This window comes from Colobus angolensis, unplaced genomic scaffold (genome assembly GCF_000951035.1).
Source record: "Colobus angolensis palliatus isolate OR3802 unplaced genomic scaffold, Cang.pa_1.0 Scaffold184, whole genome shotgun sequence".
NCBI classification, from domain to species: domain Eukaryota; kingdom Metazoa; phylum Chordata; class Mammalia; order Primates; family Cercopithecidae; genus Colobus; species Colobus angolensis.
The window spans coordinates 4,443,317-4,443,757 of NW_012114977.1; the positions used below are offsets into that span (position 1 = coordinate 4,443,317).

Here is a 441-nt window from a genome sequence, read left to right on the forward strand (position 1 = left end):
AAATAAATTTGGAAAAGGAAAAAGAAAAAATGAAAACAAGTTTCCTTTGGCAGTGTATTATATGTAACATAATCCCTGTAATGTAAACAAAATGTGCATATGCTTGTATGAATATACGTGGCATATGCATAAAGATTTCCACAAAGAATCACAAGAAATTCTCTGTTGTATTTACCTGAATTAAGAAGGGCTGGGGGCTGGAGGAAGTGTTGGGGGACTACCACTATGACTGAGAACCTTCCTGTAGTATGGCAGATGTGTGGCTCTGCATTTACCACTTTCAGAAAATGTGCAACGCGTCAGGTGCAGTGGCTTATGCCTGTAATCCCACCACTTTGGGAGGCCAAGGTGAGAGGATGAGTTGAGGCCAGGAATTTGAGACCAGCCTGGGCAACATAGCAAGATCAGAACTCTACAAATTACAAAACAAAGGTTCAATGC

The 441-nt window shown here is 40.8% G+C and overlaps 1 protein-coding gene across 1 annotated transcript in view; it reads right to left on the reverse strand.

Annotated features, from left to right (window-relative positions):
• The window catches only part of LOC105510209 (tumor necrosis factor receptor superfamily member 10D-like), a 19,204-nt gene that overhangs the window by 15,445 nt on the left and 3,318 nt on the right, over nt 1-441 (reverse strand).